This window comes from Sciurus carolinensis, chromosome 2 (assembly GCF_902686445.1).
Source record: "Sciurus carolinensis chromosome 2, mSciCar1.2, whole genome shotgun sequence".
In the NCBI taxonomy this organism is placed as follows: domain Eukaryota; kingdom Metazoa; phylum Chordata; class Mammalia; order Rodentia; family Sciuridae; genus Sciurus; species Sciurus carolinensis.
This window is the reverse complement of record NC_062214.1, coordinates 123,845,844-123,871,131: the sequence shown is the minus strand read 5'-3', so window position 1 is coordinate 123,871,131 and position 25,288 is coordinate 123,845,844. Positions and strand designations below refer to the sequence as shown.

At 37.0% G+C, this 25,288-nt stretch overlaps 1 protein-coding gene and 1 non-coding gene across 12 annotated transcripts in view; one reads left to right on the top strand and one right to left on the bottom strand.

The window, feature by feature from the left end:
* The first annotated feature begins 2,643 nt into the window (after positions 1-2,643).
* Hnrnpc (heterogeneous nuclear ribonucleoprotein C) overlaps positions 2,644-25,288 on the top strand; it is a 58,543-nt gene continuing 35,898 nt past the window's right edge. For 4 of the 11 annotated variants that reach the window (XM_047537495.1, XM_047537491.1, XM_047537486.1 and 1 more), the window contains exons 1-3: positions 2,644-2,781; positions 3,404-3,449; positions 8,200-8,225. The gene's annotated coding sequence lies outside the window, so the exon portion shown is untranslated. Of the gene's footprint in view, positions 2,782-3,403; positions 3,450-7,707; positions 7,872-8,199; positions 8,226-8,773; positions 8,953-25,288 lie in introns of those variants that run through there. The other 7 variants (XM_047537479.1, XM_047537475.1, XM_047537473.1 and 4 more) reach the window with 7 other exon arrangements.
* Positions 11,358-11,431, bottom strand: Trnav-uac (transfer RNA valine (anticodon UAC)). The gene has a single exon. It is a non-coding gene; the product is annotated as a tRNA-Val (tRNA).

The following is a 25,288-nucleotide window of genomic DNA, read 5'->3' as shown; positions in this document are numbered from 1 at the left end:
AGTTCTCAGAGAGAAGGGGGAATTTGACCCAGGGTATGTGGCACCCTTGGCTTATTTGATAGAAAAGAATTTTGACACGCACTAGTCAGAGTCATAGACAGAGGTTTATTTAGGAAAGTAGATTCATATTCAAGGAAGAACACAATCTCAAGGGAGGGTTGCCTTTGGGACTACAGCAAGGAATACACATTCATGGGTAAATGTGGGCCATTTTTAGAGTAAGAGCTGCATTTTTGGTGTTCCCAGTTGTTCTTTTAAGGGGCAGATAGGGGAAAGTATGTAGAAATATCAATCTGGAGATGCCATATGATTTGCAGTGGTTTGATCAATCTCAGGTTCCTTAGGTCAATGTGCTCACCATTATCTGATCAACTGATAACACTGGAAAATCCCCTAAATTATAGATTTCTCAAAATATTGTATCTTTCTTTATTTAATATATTTATTGGAGGTTAATTAACAGTTTACAGGTAGAGTTACAGATTTCTCAGTAATTTGGGAGTAACAAGCTAGTAGCCAGACTGGTGTAAGGAAGTGACAGGTCAGGAGAAGTATGCAGAACTTCTGAATTAGAATTTAATTTTCTTGTCCTTCTTTTTCTACCTATTTTTTCTTCCTTCTATCCTACCTCACGTTAATGTTATGAAGTTGTGTAAAATAAACTGCAATGTGGCAATTCAGATGAGGCTTTTAGCACTTGTAGGAGGTTTCCCTTCTGATTCAAAATAGATGATTAAGAAAATCATCTTAATTAATTTGTGGCACACACAAACAAATCACAAATCTTAGGTGTTTGGCATAGTGGCTCCTGCCTGCAATCCCAGCTACTGGGGAGTCTGAGGCAGAAGTACTGCAAATTCAGACAGTCTGGGTAACAAAGCTAGACTCCATCTCAAAAAAAAAAAAAAAAGGAACAAACAAAAATCGCATTTATTAGTCCCATCAGGAGAAAACCACTATTAAGGCTTTAGTATATTTTTTTCCTCCCATGTTTTTTGTTCTTACTTTTAAAATTAGTATAAAGTAATATAAGCCCCCCCCCAAAAAAAAAAAAATTCCAAACGATATGGAAAGGGAAACCAATGATAAAGGTAAAAAGTTTTTCTCCCCAAAAGTTAAGAGCTAATCAGGTGTGGGGACGTATGCCTGTAATCCGAGCAACTAAGGAGGGTGAGGCAAGAGGATCCCAAATTCGAGGCCAGCCTCAGCATTTCAGAGAGACTCTAATCAGTTTAGCTAGACCCTGACTCAAAAAAATTAAAAGAAAGAAGTGCTGGGGATGTGACTGCGGTTAAATGCTCTGGGTTCAGTCCCTGATACAATAAATAAATAAATATAATAAAAATAGAGCTAACTGCCTTCTTTATCTGAAATTTAGAATCAATGCAAAAGAACATATAAATCTACCATATATACACCACACACACACACACGCACACCTACCTCTCAACTTCTAAGGCTGTACCTTTATTTATTTATATGTGGTGCTGAGGATCGAACCCAGTACCACTGAGCTACAACCCCAGCCTCAACTTTTAAGGCTTTCTCAAAATTAAGAAAATTAAAAAGGGGCTGGGGATATGGTTCAGTGCTTAAGCACTTCTGGGTTCAATTCCTGGTTAAAAAAGAAAAAAGAAAAAAAGCATAAAAATGAAATTACACTACCCAGATAGTGCTTTGTACCTTGCTGTATCTAATTAATAATAAATGAAATCTTCCTTAAGAGCAGCACACAGAAGGCTTCCTTTTCTGAGTAGAGCAAGAGCTAGTTCAATGTGTGCAAGCTTTCTCTAACATAATCAGAGGGACTGGCAGGAAAGAACAGGAAGGGGGTTAAGTGGGAGAAAGCCCATTTCAGGATGATGGGAATTAAGGGACAAGGTTTGGAGTAGGCCAAAATGGTTGGTTTGTGTATTCGTGAGTTAAACAAGTTGGGGCCAGAGTAGAGGCGCTGCAATATTGGAGGCCAACAATTTAAATTTCCTTTGAGTAGTGGTGATAGATGTCCAGGAGGCAGCTGATGTTAAAGAGTTTGGAAATGAGAAGGGATCTGGCGTTGGAAAAACTGCAAGGCTGGTTACTCAATTTTAACCCGGCTTATTCATCGCTTAAGCGAGTCCTTATTCTATCCAGGCGGCATGGCGGAGGTTTCGTGTAGTGCTTTTTCTTTTTCCTACGCCCGAGGATAGGGCAGGTCCTTTTGCGCCCGGTACCTGGCTACACCCTAACCCTTCCCTGCCCCCGCGCCGCGGGAATTCCGAGATCTGGGCGGCCCTTCTACTAGGAACTCTAAAAATCAGAGATAGGACAATGCGACCGCCAGTCAGACCTCCCGGATACCCGGATGTCAAGCGGTACGCGATACAAAGGCGAGTTTCCACCCGGCGCTTCATCTGGTACAGTGACCAATAAACATTCCTCAAGCTCTGAATGACAGGAATTGTAGCCAGTTACAAACAAGTTTCTGTCACGCATGTGGAAATTCTCTGACTTAGACTAACCCACTGCTGATTATGATTGGATAAAATTGTGAAAAGCGGTCGAACTGGCTAGTTAGGAGCAGGAGCGAGAACAGGAACAACCAATAGGAAGGTTCTCGGGAGTGGGGCGGGGTTTAGGTCTTCGCCTCGGCGGCAGAGGAGACTCGGGGGCCATTTTGTGAAGAGACGAAGGCTGAGCGGTTGTGGCCGCCTTGCTGACCTCGAGCAGCGGTCGGCTTCTTCACATAGAATCTGGGAGTAGGAGATTCAGAATCGAATCTCTTCTCCCTCCCCCCTCCTGGTAAGTGGAGGGGGCGGACGCAGGGGAGGCGCAGGGCTCTTTGGGGAAAGCAAGAGGGTGTGGGAGAGAAGACGAGGGAACCCTCCCCTCGGCAGAGTAACCAGGCCCGCGTTTATTTTTCTGCATTGGGTATTAGGTCTGGAGCGGGAGAGTTTACAGGCCTCAGCCTCTGCGTAGATTTAACCTACTGTCCTTTAGGCCACTTGCGGCAAGGAAAATGTGCTTTTTTCGCTCTAGTGTGTTTAACGGCTTCTTTCCCTTTCGTTTTCTACGACCGTCAGGACTCCTGAGATCACGAAAGTGAAGATCGAGAGGCTCATAATATAATTGAAGTTAATGTATAATTGGTGCCTTTTATTACTTGCATTGTCTTAAATTTAAAAATTGGGCGGGGGGGGGGATGGGGACGGGTAGAGGTATGGCGAGTTTTTTAAATTCTGAAGCGTGCCGCATGGCATAGGAATAATATTTTAACAATAGATGTAATATTTTACTGATTACTTTTTATGTTATTTTTTGCTGAGCAAATATTGAATCTCCCAGTAGTTATTTTTAATTGTTTGTTAAAGGAAATATTGTTTATACTAACAGTAATAATTACAGCTGACTTTTTTATCTGCAGGTTACAAATCACTTGAAATATATAAGTTAGTGGAACTTTGCTTGAGGTAGGTATTAATATCTTTCTCAGACAGAAACTGAGGCATTAGAGTGTTGGTTTCCAGGATTATATAAAATCAGTAGCAGAACTACTAAGGAATTTGCTAGGTAGGTCAAGTAGTTTTTACCTAGTTACCGGAACACTAGGTACTAAAAAAGGCTATATTTGAATCAAGGAGAACCCAGTTACAGAAACCCCTTGGTAACTGGAAATTCCCAAACACTCCTGGACTTAGGAAAAATAATTACCAGACTTGGATTTGTTATTAATGTTACTTGCTAAGATGGCATATTTAATATTTGACTATTCAAGATATTGTCATTAATTCTGTCCATCTGGATTTTTGTCCATTGGGCAAAAGTGCACAGCTACTTTTTATTAAGCAAGTATTACAGTGCTTATTTGCCAGGTGCTAAAGCCTCATGATAATATTTGCTAACATGGAAAAGAATATGGGTCAGATGTAGTTCAGTGGTAGAGCCCAGGCTTAGCATGCAGGACCTGAATAAAGTCCTCAACATTACTCTTTAATAATAATTACATAGGTTTTAAAGCAGTGTCACATTTACTTATCTGGGAAATCACATTTTTAACAATTCTTGCATATGATTTTTTTTTTTTTTTTTTTTTTTTTTTACAAAAACTAATGTTTATCACAGTTTAAACCAATACTGCACAAATCTAAGAAATACATTTGTTATGGGTATGGGTAAAAATGTTTTTTAAAGACTAAACGTATATTTTATATATGGACTTAAAAATTTATCACTGCTGAATGGTCAGAAACCAAGTTAAGGGATCAGGGTGTGGTCTTGCCCTCTATAATTCCACCTACTCATGAGGCTAAGGTAGGAAGATCCAAGTCTGCATAAGTTAGTGGAACCCTCTCAAGAAGAGCTGGGGATGTGGCTCAGTCTAGTGGCACTAGTGTAGTACATGTAAAGCTCTGGGTTCAATCTCTAATGCCGCAAAAAAAAAAAAAAAGTTTAAGGGCTACGATTCATTATCTATCAAAAGTGTTGGTAAATGTCAGAAATTAATAGGTAAGAACAGTTATTAAGTGGAAATTCAGGGTACTTCCCTTGTTAGAAATATGGGTTCCTGGGTGAATGTTCACATGTGTCAAGGAAACAAGAAATACCTCTATCAGGAACTCTAACCACAGAATATCAAATGATCCTAGATGTTTTCTCAACTAGGTAACTTTCTGATTTTGACTGCAGGAAGTGTTTAGGAAGGATGACAAGTTGTAGGTCTTCAGATCTTGTTATGCTTGAGTCATTCTTGGTAATAATTAATGGTGGTTGCTAGTCTGTAGAGAATTTAAACATATCTTATGTTCGTAATTAGATCTCTAGAGGTTTTGGCATAATGTGACATGGAATGACTTAGAAACAAGCAAGGAATAAATTCCAAAATAGCTATTTCTAATCTTAAAGATTAGTTATATTGCCAGGTGCAGTGGTGCTCATCTGTAATCCCAGAGGCTGAGGCAGGAGGATCACAAGTTCAAGACCAGTTTCAACAACTGTCAAAAAAAAAAAAGGGTGTGGGGTCCTGGGGTTGTAGCTCAGTGATAGAGCGCTTTGCCTAGCATGTGTGAGGCACTGGGTTCAATCCTTAGCAGCACATAAAAATACAGGCATTCTGTCCATCTACAACTACAAAAAAAATTTACAAAAGAAAGGGGGAGATGTAGCTCAGTGGTACAGTACCAAAAAGGGGAAAAACGAACTACTGATTGTGAGAGATGTTAAATAAGGAGTGTAACGGTAGAAAGAATCTTGGCCTAGGGGTTAGGGGGGAACTGAATTTTAATTCTCTTTATTGACATAATGTCAGGCATATCAATTGAATGTCTAGATTTCAGTTTTATAGCTGTAAAATCAGGGGGCTTATACTACCTATTTTAATTTCTATAATGCAAATCATTTGTTTCCAGAAGGATGGAAAGTGGAGAAATAGTTTTATTAAAAATTACCCCTGGGTTCAGTCCCCAGTACTGAAAAATTATAAGCAAATTTCTAAATTAGTAATTACTATTAGCAACTGCCTATAAAAAGTGTCAGTCTTTGAGAAATTTTATTAGGTTATTTATTTTGTTTGTTTTTGGGTACCTGGGATTGAACCCAGGGTACTTAACCAATGAACTACATCCCCAGCCCTTTTCATGTTATATTTTGAGAGTTTCTCTAAGATGCTTAGTCCCTTGCCAAGTTGCTGAGGCTGGCCTTGAAATTTTGTGATCCTCCTACCTCAGCCTCCTGAGTCTCTGGGATTACAGGCATGTGGCCATCATGCCTGGCTAGTATTTGTTTTTGAGAGCATTGTTTGTTCATGCTTACTATGTATGTATTCATTCTCATTGGAAACAGGAGGTTATAGTTTTTTATATATTAGATTTATTGGGATTGCTTTGTGAAAACAAGAACTGTTAGGTGTAACATAACTGCAGGTACTGTTAGAGATACTGAAATGTTTGGGTTTATAAAAAGAAAAAGATTCCTGTGGGATTTTAGTTCCTTTACATGTACTGTGAAAGGTTAGTTAGGTGTTTGGGTTTAATTGTATTAGATCAGAAAAACATTTGAAGCATTGCAACTGGAAAGATAAGTACTTTAAGGAATTATTTAGGGGGCAGGGTTTCCTCATTCAAAATCTTCACAGTGATTTTCAAACAACTAAAGGGCAAGTTGAAATAGATAGCTGGGCTCTCCCACCAGTTTCTAATTAATTCAGATGGAGCCTTATAATTTGCATTTCTGGTCGGTGCCAAGCGATGATGTTTATGCTTTTGGTGGACATAACTCACTTTGAGAATAACCTTTTTGGAAGAAGGAATCTAGACTTCATGTAGTTTGACGGCATAATCTAGGGATACGTGATACTTCTAATTGAAAAGCTTTGCAATTGTTTTTAAGTTGTCTGGTGTGGTGCTGTCTTTGGTAGTATGTTGGTTAATGTAATATGTTGTGGGAAGGTATTAGTATTTAAGATGTAAAAGCTTTCTTTTCATGGTTTTTAAGGGTGTGTCTTGCATATATACAAAGGGTTTGTGGACAAACCATAAAATTAACATCCTGAAAATTTTTTACCAGGTTCAGACCATGACTCCAAATAGGAGTGTTTGACAGTAATTTCAACACAGACTTGAAGGGGAAAAATATTCAAACGTACTTTCTCTGTAACTACACATTAACGTTTTCTACAGTTTTTACATTTGTACACTTTTACACATTAAATGTAAAAGTATGTCATGCCTAAACATGTCTGCTTTTTGAAAATTGAGTTAAAAATCTAAATTACCTGTTCTGTTGCTGTAGTCTTTCATACATATTTGGCTCAAGGAACACATTTTCAAAGGTCAGTTTAAAATTTTTGAGTTTACTCAAATTTGTAAGGGAGGATAAGACCACATAACAGTATTGAAATGTGACTACAACCAATTCATGCTTACTTGTATGAGCTAGTCTTAATTCCTTTATTCCTTTAACTGATGAAACAAACATTTGCGTCATGTATAATTTATTTTAGTGTGGTATTATGTATCAAGATTCTTCCACTTCACATCTTGGAATTCACTATACTAGTTGATAAAAAATAAAACCACAGAAACATTCTGTAAAGACCATAATTTTATTTCACATTTTATGACATTAAGTATTCAGTAGCCACGATAGTTAATTTTTTTCCTCCATCTGTATTGTTTTTCATTGTCAGTGAGTGGACTAAATGGGCTCCTTATTTAAAATATCTTTCCCCCTAACTGTTGAACCTCATTAGATCTTTTGGTTTGATCAGTCATTGGTTTTGAGAGTAGATAACTCATCTTTAGTTCATATCTTCATGATAGACCATTTACATTCAGTCCATATTACTCAGGAAAAGTACATGAATCTGCTAACCTTCATAACCTCAGTATTTGATATTTGCTCACTTCTTCATCTCCATTCGTTGGCCTACTTTTTTTGTATTTTCCATGCCCAAATGCAAGATTATCAAGATGACTTCATATGTATATTCTCTATAGAGCCCCCTAAAGGGACTCTGACATGTATTTAGTTATTTGGCCATCTATTGATGTATTGTAAATAACAGTCACTGGTAGAAGTGATAATGCTTATCAAGGCTTACCCCATTCCAGTGAAATGTTAATGCTTTACCAAAATGTGTTAGATGCAATAGACAGATGTTTCTGTCTTGGGGGTGTAGGGCACAACATTTCTGAGGAACTCTGACTCAATCTGTCCCTTCTCCTTTCACAGGGCAGCAAGGCGAACCCCATCCCTACTCACTGGAGCTCAGCTTTGATTTTTAACCTCCCTCCCCCACCCTTCCAGAACACACACATTCCCATTCCAAAACTGATTTTATAAAGACATTTTAAACATAAGGATGCAACTTGATGTGCACTACAGCAAATTTACAGGTGTTTTTTTTTTTAATTTCCAAAAACGGGACCTGGATTTAAGATGTAATTTTTAAAATTTCTATTTCTATTTTTTCTGCAGCAGTTGGGTTAGAGGAGGAGGAGCCTTTTAGCCTCTCATAAACTGACCTCTATACTTCCTCGTGTATTTTTAAGATTGATTGATGATGTGGAAAGGGCTTTGCTTGTCTGCTACTGAGAACATTACCCTTGCGGTTTTTGTGGAAACTGCTTTTGGAAAGAAAAAAGAAATGAACTTTACTGACTTAACATTTTTGCACCTCCCGTTTTTCTAATCTGGGCTATTTTTATTTTTGTTTTTTTACAGTGAGATTTTTTTGATCTTCAGCTACAGTAAGTTATTCCAATTTTTTTTTTACATTTTTCCTGACTTTCCGCTGATTTCCTTTTTATTGTTGTTACTAGTTATTATTATTATTTATTATTATTATTATTATTATATACTTATGATGGTGATGATGATGATGATTATGACACTGATGATTTTTAACCAGATTAAAATCGAGTTTTTCTGAATGTTCATAAGAATTTCTTCAGCCTCCTGATTGACTTTGGAGTTTTGCATCTTGGGAGAGAGAGTGAAGGCATTAGCATTTTTAAGTGGATTGATCACATAAACCTTTTCTCTCCCAACCCCACCCCTTGTCCTCAACCCCCTTCCCCACACTGGAAATAATTTTACTGGCTGTTAAGTCTGTGACCTTATTTTTCCTGATCTTTAACTTAACTGTTTTAGAGCATCTCTGGACGTCTGTATTTTTAATTTTTTTTATTTTTGTTTTTTTATTTTTAATCTTTAATTTGTTAAATTTTTAAACTGTGCTGCAATAAAATGTGTGTGGTACTACTTAACACCTATAATGGTGATGGCATTTTCCCAGAAAGCCATCTTCCTCCTGTTTCCCTTGAAATCCCATCCTGCTTTTCCTGTACACTACCCCTCACAAACCACAAGCTGCAGCAACATGGATGCCCAGCCTGGAGCAGCATCAGCCAGGATGACCTGGAGCCAGGGGGGCCATCGGAACAGATGCACACCCTTCCTGGGTGATGGTAAGAGGTGTGAGGTCCACTTGGTTTCATTGCAAAGACTAGGAAATAGTCACTTAAATTTACTTGATGTGGTGTAGGTCAGTGTCTCTGGAAGTGTTTGACATGAGCCTTTTGTTTTGTGTGTATAGTTTGATATGGTTCCCAACAGGCATCCTCAGTTACTTGTAATTAAATAATGCGTTCCTAATTTGGGCTGATTGGAGAATTTTTGGTAAGACCACTGGAGTTCACCTGTAACTTAGAATGAAAATGACCTCTTTTAATGATTAATAAGAAGGATATTAGGCAGTCTTAGATAAATGCAAGTTAGGACAGTCTGTCATTTAGAGTAATCTGGGCTTGTAACAGTGATTTTGGACTGCATTTATCTTATTTACATTTAACATGAATCAAACCTTAAGATAAGCTATAAATTAAAAAGACTATCACTGAAAAGTTTTTAAGACTATGAGGAAAGGGGCCAGGTGTGGTGGAAGCACACCTGTAATCCTAGTAGCTGGGGATTCTGAGGCAGGAGGATCCCAAGTTCAGTCAGCCAAAGCAACTTGGCAAGACCCTGTCTCAAAAAGGGCAGGAGATGTGTGTGGTTCAGTGGTTAAGTACCACTGGGTTCAATCTCCAGTACCAAAAAGAAGAAAAGATCTAGGGCTGACCTCTTTTCCAGGGAGACTTGAGGCACAGCTAGCCATTGGGCAATCCAGTATGTTCCCTAAGGCAATAGGAAGGGATGAATCATGAGTATAAGCATAATAGATTAAGAAGAATGTGAATAATAGGAATTAAAACCTTTAAACCATGTGCAGTGACAATGCTTGTAATACCAGTGACTGAATAGGAGAATAGCCAGACATTTCAAAAAGGGCTGAAGAGTCCTGCATGTTGCACATGCCTGTAATGCTAGTGTCTTGGGAGCCTGAGGCAAGAGAATTGCAAGTTCAAATCGATCTCAGCAACTTAGCAAGACCCTGTCTCTAAAAGGGTTAGGGATGTGGCTCAATGGGTTCAGTCTCTGGTACCAAAAGCAAAACAATACAACATAAAGAACTAAAGATATAGCTCAGTGGTAGAATTCTGTATTCAGTCCCCAATATGGGGAGAAAAAAATTTTAAATGCCTTTTTTTGCTGACTACAGCAGAATTTTTTTTTTTTTTTCAGTTTTTTTGATTGTTCCATTTTTATTTGATGTTTCCAAATATAAAAAAGTCAAGATTCTTACACCAGTTTTCTCAAATAAGACCATGCAGAGCACAGCAGTCACTTCTCCCCTTCAGTTTTTGCAGCTCTTTATACAATAGTGTGATAGACAGGAAATTGGATCGCATGTGCTTGGATGGAAAAAATGTCATCTTTATAAAAACACGCAGGGCAGATTCTACTTTGTCTGCAAGTCAATTTACAGTAACTGCTTCTTTTTCATGAGGGACATGGAACCGAAAAATTAAGTGCCCAATTTTATTCAGCTACCCCACAAGTAAGCACAAATAAGAGCCTCAACACTTGGCAAACTTTGGAGGGTTGAGATGGTAGACATTATTCCACTACTTAACCTGGAAATGTTGGCTTTTCAAGTAAATTTCCTTGGGCCTTTCTTCTAATTTTGCTAGATCAGGTTCCACAAGAATAGTGAAGAAATTTTAAAAGTGAAAACTGTAAGGTACTGTAGTATACAAATTTTTGCTAGTTGCATAGGCTAAAGATGTTTTTGCTAAATGGCACTGAAGAAAATCCTGACAGCACTACTTAGACCAAATGTTTCTGACCAAAGGAAATCATACAATATTTATAGGCTGACTTTTAAGAGATGGTTGACATTAATACTGTACATTTTTTACATGTCAAATATGTAGTCCAAGAGTTTATAAAATAAGTTCATGCATTATTACCTCTAAGAATATCATGTACAAGATAAACCCCCCAGTACTTGTGACAGCATTTCAGGTGGAAGCAGTCTTATATACAAAAACAATCCAGTTTGAACAGCAGAATATTTTGATTTTTAGAGTTTTTTTTCCTCAAGATTTTTGATCTGGAAGATAAGTAGAATGGTATATCATAAAGGAATATTCAGTGCTGTGTTGCTAGGGCAAATTTCATACTTCTTTCCTTCCTATACTTGGACCAAAAGAAGAAAACCTAGGTAAACACCATAGGTATCCTCAAAGGAAAATAGAATGGGAGGAAGTCAAAGCAGAAGGCCTGAGGTAGGGAAGAAGAATGGAGTGTGTGTGTGTGTGTGTGTGTGTGTATGAATGTGTTGTGCTGAGGATTGGTCCCAGGGCCTTGAGTGTGCTATTTATGTGCTCTACTACTTGACTATGTACCCAGTTTGGAATTTTTCTCAAGTGGTCCAAGTTTTATTTATTTTTTCTTTTCTTTCTTTCTTTATTATTTATTTATCTATCTATCTATTTTTGCGGTGCTGGGGATCGAACCCAGGGCCTTTTGCTTGTAAGGCAAGCACTTTACCAACTGAGCTATCTCCCCAGCCCTACCAAGTTTTATTCATACCTATCTCTATTATATGAAAGTTACCCCTGCCTTTCTGCTGCTTTTTGTTGTGTGGCAAACAATCTCTAGGATTGGTTTGATTTATTCCTTGTTTTATAAATCCATTATTTTATTTCTTTTTTATTTTAGAGATATAAAAAGTATTAATTCCTGTTTTGGGATGGTCTTTTGAGGGAGACAGATGAATATAGTAGCCACATGATTAGGGAGGGGTAAGCAGTTAGATTCTGTAGAAGCATGTGAAAATGTGTACCCAGCAGACGTTAGGAGATCGGGGAATGCTCTTAAGACAAAAAAACTGAATTTTAGGTTAAGGCCAGATCATAAAAATTATAATACCATGCCAGGAGTTTATCCATTAGTAAGCCAATGAAAAAATTCTGAAGTGAGAAGTGACATTAGACTTTTATTCTTAGAAATGTAATCATTAAAAAAAAATTTTTTTAATTGTAAGTGGATATAATGCCTTTATTTTTATGTGGTGCTGAGGATTGAACCCAGGGCCTCAAGAGTGCTAGGTGTACTACCAGTGAGCCACAACCCCAGCCTGAGAAATGTAATTCTTAAAGCAGTGTGGAAATGCCCTTGAGGAAAATGAGGCTGAAACTTGGGAGGTCAGAAAAGAAGCTGTTAAAATCCAAGAAAGAAGCTTGTCACAATGGCACAGTCCTGCAATCAAGGCTGAGGCAGGAGGATGGCAAGTTCAAGGCCAGCCTCCCCAATTTAGTGAGACCCTATTTCATAAAATACACAGGGTATGTGGCTCAGTTTTAAGTACCTCTAGGTTAAATCCCCTTTATGCCACCCCCACAAAAAAATAGGAAGGTGTGCAAAAGTCTTAAAATAATTTTTTTTTTTAAAATTGGGGATACTGAGAATGGAACCCAGGGGTGCTTTACCTCTGAACTGTATCCCTAGTCCTTTTTATTTAAAATAGCATTGTGCTCACTTTCTGAGCAGTTTCTGCTGCCTTAAGTCTCCAGAGTCACTGGAATTAGAGGTGTGTGCCACCTTGCCTGGCTCCCTAAAATCATTGATTTTCTTTTTTTTTGTTGAAGTGCTCATGAGACATTCAAGTAAAAATGTATTCATTAAATATTTGAATTCTTATTCTGAAAATCATTAGATTTGGGCATAAAAGGATATTAAACCCTTCCTCTTGGAGATGTGAAAAAACTTCATAGTTTGGATAGAGAAAAAGTAAAAGTGTACAATTATGGATGAGAAGATAGTAAGGAAAACAAGATTAGGAAATGGAAGTAAAGGGATGGTTAAGGAGCTCAGGGTGAAGCTTGAGATCTGGAATATCATGCAGAAGTACAGATAATGGGGAAATAATCTTGCCTTGGAGCAGTAATTAACTCCTGAAAAATAGTTAACAAAAACGTATAGAGGGGCTGGGGAGATGGCTCAGTCGGTAGAGTGCTTGCCTTGTAAGCACAAGGCCCTGGGTTCGATCTCCAACATCCAAAAAAAAAAAAACAACATATAGAATAAGCTGGGCACAGTATCACACATCACACGATCCCAGCTCAGGAGATTGAGGCAGGAGGATGGCAAGTTCAAAACGTGTGGAGACCTGTCTCAAAATAAGAAAAGAACTGGCTATATAGCTCATTGTAGAGCATTCCTGGGTTTAATCTTCAGTACTACAAAAAGAAGAAAATGTGTAGAATAAGATGCAGGGATCTAGCATTCATAATACAGGGCCTTGGAAGATCAAGTTTGAAGTGTAGGTTATTTTGGGCAAAAGAGGAATCTCAAAGGATTTTGGAGAAGAGATAATGGTTTTTTTGTCAGGAACTGACTAATGTCTGGGAGACATTAGTCTTGAGGACTTAAGTGTAAGTAGATCAGTAAGTTAGGCTTATTAAAGTACACTACTGTTTTAAACTCCTGAAAAGAGGTCTAAGGATACTGACTGGTTTTTCAAATATATTTTTTTTTTGTGTTAAATAATATAGTTAGTGACAAGCAGAGATGATAGATGGGGAAGTGATAAGGCGTCAGGAGATTTAGTTATTTCTGTAACACCCAATTAATTGCTTTCTGCTTGAGAATAGTAGTCCAACATGCATGCATTGCTTCCTGAGGTAAGTAATAAAGGTTCAACATTTCTATTTAAAACCTAAAATCTGAAAAGCTCCAAAATATGAAACTCTGAGCACCAACGGGATGCTCAAAACCTTTTGGATTTTCATATAAGGGCTGTTGAACTGATGAAGTTTACATAATTGAAAACCCCAGGGGGGGAGGGGAAAAATAAAATAAACATCATTACCCTATGTAAACGTAAAAAAAAAAAAAATACACATAATACACACACACAAAAAAAGTGTATACCAGGGCTGGGGGTATAGCTCAGTGGTAAAGTGCTTGCCTAGCATGTGTGAGGCACTGGGTTTGATCCTCAGCACCACATACAAATAAACAAATAAAGGTGCTGTGTCCATCTACAACTAAAAAATATATAATAAATAAATTTTAAAAATGCAAAAAAAAAAAAAAAAAATTGAAAACCCCAAAATCTGAAATTCCTAAACATTTTGGATAAGGGATATTCAGCCAGTAATTTAACACTTGATTGTGTCTGGCACTGTTAACAGCTCTTAATTTTTGGTAACATAATTTTGAGTAAATTAGATACTAATATCCTTTATATTTTAGACATGAGAATGTTGAAGTATATGATGTAAATAATTTGCCCCAGGCTTAGATAAAATGAGTAAGTCTAAGTGGAGCAGATTCAAGCTAGGCAGTAAAACTACAGATTTCACTCTCAATCATAACTAGACTACTTGGATTACCCTGACATGTCTTTAAGGGACCACAAAAACCATACCACCACTACTTTAGATTTTATTTGCTACTTTTGGGGTGTTTGTGGGCTTTTTTTCTTTTTGACTTCTGGACAGGGTCATGACAGTAGATTTCTATTTTTGAAGAGTTTTATAACTACCACATTAATAATGTTTGTCTTTAAATTCACATCTTTGGCACTACTGGGGATTGAACCCAGGTCATTGTATACTACATTATTGCTGAGCCACTTATCTAGCTAGCCCTTTTTATTTTGAGATACAGGGTCTCGGTAAATTGCCCAGACTGGCTTTGAACTTGGAATCACCTTAATCTCCTGAGTTGCAGGGATCACAGGCATGCTGTACCTTGTTTAACTCAATGAAATATTTTTTATTGTGTTCTCAGGTTGTTGTGTTTGTGGCTATTCCTTTTTCTGTTTGAGTGCCCTATGCTTCCGTTCTTCTATTACTCTGTTTATGCTTCAATGGTTATTTCATTTATTCTCATGATTTTATGTATTATATATAAGCAGATGATCTCTGAACTTAGAATAACAGCCTGTACTTTTCTCTTGAATTTTTACTTGAGTTACCTACCTGACAACTCCTTTGAATATCAAGTATATCAACTTAAAAGTACAAAACCAGACTCTTATTTTCCTGAAACAAATTCCTTTTGCCTTTTTCAGTTAATGAAACTTAAATCATGTCACTTAGGCCTGGTTAGTCATCTTTGACTTTTTTCAATCAAGAGGGCTTTGGCCTTTTAGAATATAATGCCATCAGCTATTTTGTTAAAGCATAACAGAATTAAAGCCTGACATGGTGGCATACACCAGTCATACTAGTAACTCTGGAAACTGAGGCAGGAGAGTCCCAAGTTAAGGCCAGTCTCCACAACAGAAGGACCTCAGAGGGATAGGGATGGGAATGTAACTCTGGTAAAGTGCCATTGAAAATGCCATCTCTTGCTACAGTTTCAACCCACCATTGTCTCTTGTATTTTATTGCAATATGTTTACATTTCTTCTATTTTCAAAGTGGTGGATAGATTGGTTGTGTTAAATTGTCATGATGGAACTACAAGTCATTAAAATGTCATGTTAGGATATCATGTTTGAGTCTAATCCTAGCTACCAGGGAGCTGAGTCACGTGAAGTTCACACGTTAGGAATACAGCCTAGGCAATGTAATGAGACCCCTCTGAAATATTTCTAGAGGTGGTGGGACTGTGGATATAATTCAGTTGTCCCTGGGATCAGTCCCCAGGGACTAAAACTTTTACTAAAAACTTTTCTGGGAGAATGAATGAATGAATAAATAAATACGTGTATGTTTTTATTTGTGTGTCTATTTTCTCCTTCCTTATCATTCCATAGTACCTGGGATTATAGGTGTGCACCAGCATGCATCGCTGAGTTTTCTTTTTATGACAGAACTTGTCATTGTGTCATGTTTAAACTTTACTTACTGAAATTAGAAGGGAAATATAAATTATGTGTGTGTATACATATATATACACATGCAGGTGTGTATATATTTGTATGGTAGGAAGTAACTCTTACTGCTAAAAGTTTAACTGGATGTGGTGGTGCACACCTGTAATCACAATGATTGGAGGCTGAGGGCAAGAAGGAGGATGACAAGTTTGAGGGCAACTTCAGCAGTTTAGGCACCATTTCAAATTTAAAAGGGCTGGGGATGTAGTTCATGGTAAGTGCTCCGGGGTTCAGTCACCAGTGTCCCTTCCCCACAAAAAGCAATGTTTAAAATGTATTGCTTTGGTGTGGTGGCACATGCCTGTAAGCCCAGAAATTCCCGGAGACTAAGGAGGATTGCAAGTTCAAAGGCAGCCTCAGTAACTTAGTGATGAGGCCCTAAGCAACTTGGCGAAAGACCCAGTCTCACATAAAAAATAAAAAGGACTTTGAATGTTGCTCAGTTGTTGTGCACCTGGTATCAATCCCTGGTGTATTAAAACAAAAACAAACAAAAAATCAACTTGAAACTCATTGGATGTTCAGTACTAAAGTCAAGTTTTACTGGTTTTACAAGATACGGTACATGATCTCTTGTGCCTCTTCCACCTTACTGTTGGTATGCTGTACTCTTGTCAGCACTAGCTGGCTGGCTTAAAGTGTTACGAAGAAATGTTCTTACCTCAGTCTTTGAATTTTCTTTTTAACTCATTTGCAAGGTTTTTCTTTTTTTTTTTTTTCTTTTTTTTTTTTTTTGGTGTGCGGATAACCAGGGTTTGAAACAAGGGGTGCTTAACCACTGAGCTACATCCCTAACCCTTTTCGTATTGAGTCCAAGTTGATTAGGTTCTCACTAAATTGCTGAGACGAGCTTAGACCTTTCAGTCATTCTGCCTCAAGTCTTTGCAGCCTTTAGAATTATAGGTGTGGACCACCACATGTGACTGATAAGATTTAAAATTACTCAGGTTTTTACTCAAAAGCCATCACCTTGGTAATTGTCTTATCTCATTTAGTCCTTAAAGCTTCCTAATTTTTTTTTTTAATAGTCCATGGACCTTTATTTGTTTTTGTATTTATTATGCTATTGAATTTCATAGGGAATAGGTTCTATCAGCTCAATCTCCTTTCAATTTGTTCTCACAAAATGTGCTTCTCTGGGTGGAGCAGGCTGGCACTTTAGCTGAACTCTGGTACCCTTCTTTTTGGCTTCCTTCTTTTTCTGATCATTTTCATTCACACAGATTCAGGAAACTGTCTCAGCTCTTAGAGTGCTTAATATGCTCAGTATGCACATTAATTCTTAACAAAAATTTTGTCCTTGCTTATTCACAACAGTGCCAAATGCATACTGGTTAACACTGTAGACTCCCAGTTTTGCCATGATAACATTTGTGGGGCATTCTTGTTTGAATGGTACCCATTCCCTTAATGTCTACAATATCATACCCTTCTTGTAGATTCACATGTATGTGGCCAAAGAATCAAATTTATGAGCCTAGAGAACATATATCAGGTTCCACTCCTCTTTCCCTTTGTTGTGTTCATCATGTGGCGAATTCCTGGAAGATGGTGGTTCTGGACGAAAGGAAGCAAGTTTCCTAATACTTTTTAAAACACAAATTACCAACCACCTCCCAACAATTACAGAATTTGATTGTAAAGGCATGGAAAGATGGGTATTAGATAATAGGGATTATTTTGGGGCAAAGAAACAGGATTTAGGAGGGATGAGAGGAAACATTTTGTGTAAGTACCTAAAAACTGAGTATTAAAGTAAACAATACATTCTAATTTGAAAAAATTAAAACTCCGTATTGTATACACTTGTCATCTTTTGATTCTGTGTTGCTATAAGTAGCATAACTATGATCTGCATAGTAGAGTTTTAGAAAAGAAGGCAGTGTTACTACTTTGAAAAAACAGCCTTAAAACTTGATTTTTGTCAAAGTTAATATTTTCATCATATGCAGTCCAAATTTGGACAAACTTTGGTATTTGAAAAATTTATTCTCTAGCGAGAAGGCATGGCTTTATTTATTTATTTATTTATTTATTTGAAATTTAAAATTTTTAATTTGTTTTTTGGTCCTAGGAACTGAAGCCACAAGCACTTACACTGAACCACAGGTCCCCAGCCCCCCTTTTTTTTTTGAGGCAGGGCCTTGCTAAGTTGCCGAGGCTTAGAATCTTACTACCTCAGCCTTCTGAGCTGTGGGTATCACAGGTGTGCACCACCATGCCCAGCAAGCATGCCTGCTTTTTTTTTTTTTTTTTTCTCGTTAGTTATTTGACAGTAGAATGCATTATAAATGGAGTATAACTTCTCATTTGTCTGGTTATACATGATGTAGAGTTACACAGGTCAAAGCATTCCTATTTCTATGAGGTAGCCATACAATTAATATCTTTTTTATTTTTTTTTCTTCTTACCTAATTTGATTTTTGACCAAAAGGAAATTATTTCCCTGTTTCTTCTTTACATTTGTCGTTGCTCCTCAGTGGATCTGAAAATTAATGTAACCCTTCAAACCAGAGAGACTTCTAAACACTCTTGAATAATGTCTAGAAATAAACTGAGTACGTTTTAAAGCAATTTTTCCCCTAACATTCTTAATAAAATGAAGTATTCTGAAGATGATGAAATCAGAATGCATTATCCTACTATTAATTATTTAAGTAAAGTCATCTTTTCTTAACTGCTCTTTGTAAACTTTTAAAATTGGCTAATATTAAAGTAGGCAAGTGCTTTCCAAAGAAAAAATTTCCCTTTTTTTTGTATTTGAAAGTTTTTTTGTCTTCAGGTGGTTATTGAACCCAGGCCATCATGGGACTAGGTCTCTAACCCTTTGTTTTGAGCCAAGGTACCTTTGAAACTCTACTACCCTTGAGCATCTATAGCCATTTATTTTAAGACAGGGTCTCTCTTTTCCAGGCTGGCCTCCCAATTTGGGATTTTCCTTCTTCATCCTCTCTAATATCCGGGATTAATGGGTGTGCACTGCCATCACAAAGTTTTCCCTTCTCTCTTTTTTTTTTTTTTTTTTTAAAGACTAGGATATTGCTGAGAGTGGTTTCAAACCTGCGATTCTCCTGCCTCAGCCTCCCCAGTTGATGGAATTACTAGTGTGTGCCACTGTGCCCAGCTCAGTTTTCTTTTTATGCCAGAATTGTCATTTGTGTAGTGTTTAAACTTTAGTTTTACTGATACTTGAAGGAATGACTGATCAAATGACTTTATTGGTGTTGATTTTTAATGAAAGTTATCCCACCGTTATATCTTTAGCCCAAATGAAATTACTCATGAACACTTAGAAAATGTAAATAAGTCAAAAATCTGACATACTTCAGTCACCCGAAGATGAAAGTTTTTTGTGTGCTCTTCTGTTCTAGACTTTTTTGTACAGACATTTCAAAATCTCATGTGGCACCTACATTTAAGTAATAATATATTTTGCTATTTAACCTGAACATTTTGTTAGTAAATTCAAAGTTATCATTATTGTAGTTTATTGTTGTGGGGGGGGACATTTTTCATTCATAAAGATTAGAAGAATTTAAGATTAACTTTGTAAATATCTTCATTTTATTTTATTTTTATGGTACCAGGGATTGAACCCAGGGTTGCTGAACCACTGAGCCACAACTTCAGCCCTTTGATTATTTTAGAGTTAAGCCCCCTGAATATAATCGAAGGTCATATACATCTTTAAAACTCCAGTTCTTCACAAATTGATAAGAATTTGCCTAGTTATTGATAGTGGCTGCTAATACTTCTACTTTTGTCAATTCTGAAGGGTTTGATCATTGAATAATAAGATGTTTTCAGGAATATAGGTGTTCCTGGATTTTTTAAATGAAATATAGCTATTAAGTTGACTATTCTGGGTGTAGTTTGGGATTCACATGAAAATATTTGAGATCAGTATGAGTATATGTGATGTTACCTTTTTGTGGTGTTTAGAATCCATCCTAAGACCTCGTGCTTGTTAAGCAAACACCCTACTACTGAGCTTCATGCTATTTAGCTTGGTGTTAAAATGTTGTGTGTACATGTGGGGCGGGTACTAGGGGTTGAACCTAGGGCCTTGCCAGCTTGTAGATGAACTGACTAACTTGGACTTACATCCCCACCCTTTTTTTATTTTGAGACAGTTTCTGAGATGTGCAGGCTGGTTCTGAAGTTGACTGTTCTTCTGCCTGCACCTCCTGAGTAGCTGGGATTACAGGCCTGTGTTATCACGCACCTCCTTGTATTAATCTTTTAGTTGTGGAAAATTTTCAGGCTTCCATAAAATAGTATGTGAATCTCTACTTACTTTTCCAGCCTTAACAAATGTGAATCCTGTTACTTCTATACCTGCATTCACCCCCTTTTTTTTTAACACTGGGAACTAAACCCAGGGGCAGTTGACTACTGAGCTACATCTCTTATCACTTTGTATTTTTATTTATTTATTTATTTATTTATTTATTTATTTATTTATTTATTTATTTATTTTTTGTTTTAGTTGTAGGTGGACATAATAACTTTATGTGGTGCTGAGGATCAAACCCAGGGGCCTCATGCATGCTAGGCCAGCACTCTACTGCTGAGCCACAAACCCAGCCCAATCCCATTGTAATTTATTTTTAGGCAGGTTCTAATAACTAAGTTGCTGAGGGTGACCTTGAACTTGGAATCTTAATGTCTCATCTTCCCTGGCCACTGGGGTTATAGATATGCACCATCATGCCTGACTTAAATGATCGCAGTCACTGACACTGTTGAATACAAGTTGTAGCCCTAAAATCCTACTTTTGAGTACTAAGTAAGGAATTCCATAATTCTGGGTTTTTGTTTTTGCTTTTGTTTTGTTTTGTTTTGTTTTGACTGATTGTACTTTATAGAAGTTATGTTAATAGAGAAGTTTGTAGAAAACAAACCAAAAAAGGTTTTCTTTTTCTCCCCTAGATATCCTTTTGGGTAGATTGAGGATAAACAAAAATGAGATTTTACTAAGTTGGGAGATATTACTCATAAAATTTCAAATTTACATATAGTCATGTAGCTACTTAGGTCTGAATGATGGAGAGTGTTGTACATTAAAATATTTTGTGTTAAAAATTATTCAGGGCTTCTAAATTATTTTGTTCCGGTTTAAAATATTTTTATTCACAATTCTGAAATGTAAACATTTCTGCTGGGTGCATTTGCACAGGCCTGAAATCCCAGGAACTCATAGGCCGAGGTAGCTGGATTGCAGGTTCAGGGCTGTCCTGAAATATAGTGAGGCACTGTATCAAAGTGAAAGAGCTTAGAGTGTATTTCATGGGGAAATCATCCTTGGGATAAATCCTTAGTACCACCAAAAAAGCAAAACTTGTGATTAAGTTTTCCTTGGCTTAACACATTTATTTTACAGTAAAATTTTAATGACAACAGATTTCATTGGCCTGATGTGTTATTTTTATTTATTTTTTTGGTAGTTGTAGTAGTGAGCATTTAATTCAGGGTCTCCACCACTGAGCTACTTCCCTGCCTTTTTGTTTTTTGAGAAAGGGTCTCTATAAGGTGCTTGGGCTGGCCTTGAACTTGTGATCCTCCTTCCTCCACCTCCCGAATGACTGGGATTTTGTTGTGCCCCACTGTGCCATGCTAATAGGATCTCACTTTACAACAGAACCTCACCTTGATGTATTTAGAGTTTATTATATTTTGTGATTTCATGTATTAATGCAGGAACATTAATATATGTGATTTGCTAGGCATGGAATATCCCTGGACTCTGTCCCTAGCAAGACCCCTTTACCCACCCCCCCACCCCCAAAAAGAGAAAAGGTGTATGTGATTTCCATAGTTGGATGTTTCCCATGTCTTGATGGGGGATTCTAAGAAATTTCTAAAAATTATTTTCTAAAATCTATAAATTAATGTTTTTCCAAATGTTTCTCTAATAGTTTTGATGAAAGATTGCAAACCCTGGTAGAGTTTGAGAAATATTCTTTGAACCTGGTCCAGTGATGCTTTCTAGTAATGTCAGCTACTCGTGTGGCTGAAGCAGGAGGATTCCAAATGCGACACTACTCCTGCCAACTTTTAGTAAGAACCTCTCCCCAAAAAAAAGCTCCAGTTGTGTAACTCACTTGTAGAGTGGCCCTGGGGTTAGTCCCCATTACCACAAAATTACAGATAAAAAGCATACTTTCCTATAATTCATGTTCATCTTGAGGTGACTCAAAAATTGAAGCTTTTTCAAAGTAATTGGGCAGTGCTATCTTCTTTGTGTTTTCCTTCCTTGCTATTCAGACTATAAACTCCATGTTAACATCATCATCATCATATGGAAGCTTCTTTGGAACACAGAATCTCATCCTCTTTAGAAGTACTAATATATATATATATTAAAGAAGAACACTAGTTTAAATTTTCAGACTTGTATTACTTAATTGGATATTAGAAATTTTGGTTGTTTCCCCCCTCCCCCAAGCAAATGTTTTTCATGTTTATGGGAAAATTTTAAGGATTATTGTGTACATATTTTATGTAATTTTGAAATAATGACTATAAAAATGACCTACAAAATTTTAAACAATGACTTCAAGTTACAAATAGAATTGAAAAACAATTTCAAGCCTGTCATAGTGGATAGGAGGAGATAATGCTGAATGCTAGTAATTAGAAGTCTGTGTGACTTTCTGAAATGTGCATATGTTAATTATCCGAGTGGTTGGTTAGTTGGTTTTTGGTACCTGGGATTGAACTCAGGGACACTTAGGTACCTAGCTATTTCCTTAGCCCTTTTTTATTTTTTATTTTTTTGGTGCTGGGGATCGAACCCAGGGCCTTGTGCTTGCAAGGCAAGCACTCTACTGACTGAGCTATCTCCCCAGCCCCAGCCCTTTTTATTTTGACACAGGGTCTTGGTAAGTTACTGGGGCAACTTTTGAATTTGTGATCCTCCTGCCTCAAATCTCCTCAGCCACTGGGATTATAGGTGTGCATTACCGTGCCCTGCTTGAAATATCTGTGCTTTTAGACAGATATTATTTCTTGGCATATGGTGACCACAGTCTATAATTAATTGTGATTGGGGGTAGGTGCAAAGATTGACATTAAAAAATGTAAGTTTACATAAAAGTTATGTCACTATAACCATTTTTTTCCTTTTTTTTTTTTAAAAGAAATACTCATAAAAATAGCATACCAAATTCCTATGTACCTTCTACTAAAATCAACACTTTTGGTTTATTTTCCTTTATTTCTGGATTATGATCCTAAGATTGTAGATAATGATCTCATGTGTAAAGCTATTTTCCTGAATAGGGGTTTTGACAGTACACAATGTTTTAACGGTTTTTCACATAAGTTTCCAATTATCTTAGAAATGATTTAGCCAGGTGTGGTAGCACAGGTCTGTAAATTCTGATGATTTGGGAGACTGAGGTAGGAAGATGACAAGTTTGAGGCCATCCTGGGCAACTTAGGGAGGCCTTGTCTCAAAAACAAAACAGCAGGCTGGTGCTCAGTGGCGTAGTGCTTGCCTGGCATGTGAGAGGCATTGAGGTTCCATCCCTAGCACCACATAAAAATAAACAGGCATTCTGTCTGTCTGCAACTACAAACAAAACAAAACAGCTGGGCGTGGTGGCGCAGCCTGTAATTCTAACAGCTCTGGAGTCTGAGGCAGGAGGACCACAAGTTCAAAAAAATCCCAGCATAAATATTTGCTTAAGAGTGGATTTAAGGGGCTGGGGAGATAGCTCAGTCGGTAGAGTCCTTGCCTTGTAAGCACAAGGCCCTGGGTTTGACCCCAGCACCCCCCCCCCAAAAAAAAAAAAAAAGTGGATTTAATATGTAACCAGAAATCCGACCTAGTTAAGAATATGATGAAATCTGGTGTATATATAAATTTTCTTTCTGGTGTATATTTTTAAGCTTGATATAACACTCAGATATGCATACCATTTAACTGTGAAGATTGAGAATGTAGAGGGAAATGTTTAAAATATCCGGTGAAGTTTCTGATGCTCTAGAGATACGCCTTTCCTTGATTTCATATATAAATTGTTTTTGAGGAAGGTGGACATTCAACTTTCCCAATTTATGCCTTGGGATTTATAGAAAAGCTGTCTTTCCTTTGATGTAGGCTAGATATACATCATAATCATGAAGTTCCAGATAATATGCTGTCTTTGCAGAATGGAAAATTTATAAAAGCCATGTGTTAAAGAAAAATTGAAGAGAAAATACTTAAAAACTCAAATTTCATCTCATTCTTTCAGGTCCCATAGCATATAATCTAGATAATTTCTATAGATAATTTTTATATTGAGTATGCTCTTTGATATCTTGAACATCTCTGCCAATATGGTGACTATTTTAAATAATTGTATTCCATTAGATTGATACACTGAAAATCAGTTAACATTCATTTTTGGGTACTTTTTTTTTTTTTTTTTTTGTTCTGAACTTGGGGGAACTTAATCACTGAGCCATGTCCCCAGCCCTTTATCGTGTTAAATAGAGACAGGGTCTCACTGAGTTGCTTAAGGCCTCGCTAAATTCTGAGGCTGGCATTAAACTCAAGATCCGCCTTGTTCCCTAATTTTTTCACTGTTATATCCATATTTTCTGCTGCAGAAGAATTCTCTAAAGTGAAATTAATGAGCAAACATACCCAGTTGAAGGGTTTTGGTAAAATAGGCTTTACATTTGTCCTCTGGCAATACAGCAAATATAGTTCATATTGTTGGTTTATGTGAACATCCACTTCTGTGGCCCTTGCTTGCAGTAAATATAATTAAATGTTTTGGGTGTGTTTGTAAGCATGTTGCTTGGTTTGATTTCCTTTATAGTGATAAAATTTTTTTTAATACACAGACCATTATTATTTATATTAATCACGTTTGTGTTCTTAACCCAGTTTTTTACTGTTAGGTAAACTAGTAAAATCAAATGATGTAGTATTAGCAGCTGTTGCACCAGTCATGCTTGCTGTGTGCAGAGGTCACCATGTTTTGATGTTTTTATTTACTGCATTTTAAATAATAATTGGTCATGCTGGTTGTGGTGGGTGGCACAGGGTAATCCCAGCAACTGTAGGTTGAGGCCAGAGGATTACAGGTTTAAAAGACAGCCTCAGCAATTTATTGAGGTCCTGAACCACTTAAACCCTGTGTCAAAATTTTAAAAAAGGGCTTTGGGATGTGGTTCAATGCTTAAGGTCCTATAGCTTTTATTTCCTGATATCTGGTGGGGGATGTGGAATGGGGGGAGTCATGACAGACCTGGCTTGAATTTGTGCGAATAGGTATTCTTTTTCTTTCTTTTTTTCCTTTTTTTTCTTTTTAATATCCTTTTCTTAGTTGTTGATGGACCTTTATTTTTATTTATATGTGGTGCTGAGAAAGATACCCAGTGTCTCTCACATTCTAGGCGAGTACTGTACCACTGAGCCACAACCCCAGCTGTAGGAATTCTCAGTCTACACTTACAGTTCATTTAATAATGGTTTTTTAAAAAGTAGATGTTATATACATATTTTTTTCAGTTGTTTATGCTGTTTAATACAA